Raw genomic sequence first — 1,441 nt, 5'->3', positions numbered from 1 at the left:
ACTTAATGGTGTCCTATGTATTTTGTAGACTTTTTTTTTTTCATTATTTTTATTCTTATTCTTTTAGTATTTCTCTGAGTGGGTAACTTGAAATAACTTTAAGTTCAGAGATAGTACCTTCGGGTTTCAGATTTATATTGACTATTCATTTTATTTATGAGATTCTTCAGCTGCAGGAATTGTTTTTATTTTTAATTTCTATTTTTTGTTAACTTTTTCATTCATATTGTGAATTGTTTTCTTGATTTCATTAAATTCCTTATCTGTATTTTCTTTTATCTTTGTTTCCTCATGATTATTATTTTGAATTTTTTTCTGACATTTCATTGATTTTCTTTTCATTGGGATTTGATACAAGAAAGTCATGAAGTTCTTTCAGTGGTGTCATATTTTCTTGTTTTTCATGTTTCTTTGTTTCCATGTGTTGGCATCTGTGAATATGATGAAACAACTGCCTCTTCCACTTTCACCTGAACTTGGGTTTTAGTGTGCCAGTAGGAAAGAGTACGGTGGTTCTATTTTTGGGTAGGTATAGTTGTATAGATTCCATGCCACTTCTTTAGGTGCATTCAATTTTGGCAATGACTATGGACACTTCAGTAGCCTAGGCTATAGCAGCTTATAGCAGCAGTATCAGTGACATACGTTGTTAACGCCCTCAGTGTTAAGAGGTTTTGGATCTCTCTTATTGTCATTTTCTCCACAACAGGGAGACTTAGTAAAGGGGATTCTTCTTGTTGTTAGAACTGACATGGCTTAAAAATAGTTGAGTTCCAGATTCAGTTCTTGGAGCAAAAGTGTGGCTGGACTCCTAGCATCAGGGTCCTACAAACATATTGTGGCATATAGGTCTTGAGATCCTTGTTCATTCTCTGTGGCTGGGCTGAATGTAGGTTGCTCACAGAGACTGGACACATGACTCTGAAGCACTCACTAGGGTCACCAGCAGCTTGGACCCAGGGGACTTGTTTTTAGCTGTAGTTTTACCCCTCATGGGCAAGGTACAGCCCTACCCTGACTCTGTGAAAAAAGGGATATTTTGGAGGTTTAGGTCCAGAAAACAGGATATATCTATAATTTTGAAATTTAAACTAGTAGGCCTTTCTGGCAATTCAGGTCCCAGGAGATGGGATACTTTATAGTTGTGACAATAAATATGGAGATGTTGGGGTTCAGCAGTGTCCCAGATTCAGTGAGGCCAGGTACAGTGGAAGGAAGTAGTCCAGAATGGCAGAGCCCAGCTGCCACTTGGACTGTGAGGAAAGGCAGGGAGCAGCACAGTGATTATTTTACTTTCCAGCAAGTGGGGCATCTGAGCAGCTCATACTGTAGGACACTAGTCCAGATGCAGAGAAGCAAGGTACTAGAGTTGTTTTGCCTGTAGGGCAGAGTGTCTCAGCTTGGCCATTGGTTTGTGTTCTTGGGATGTGGGCTACTGCAT

The sequence above is a fragment of the Macaca thibetana genome, chromosome 14, assembly GCF_024542745.1.
Source record: "Macaca thibetana thibetana isolate TM-01 chromosome 14, ASM2454274v1, whole genome shotgun sequence".
Lineage (NCBI taxonomy): Eukaryota > Metazoa > Chordata > Mammalia > Primates > Cercopithecidae > Macaca > Macaca thibetana.
Note: the sequence above shows the minus strand (reverse complement) of the source record.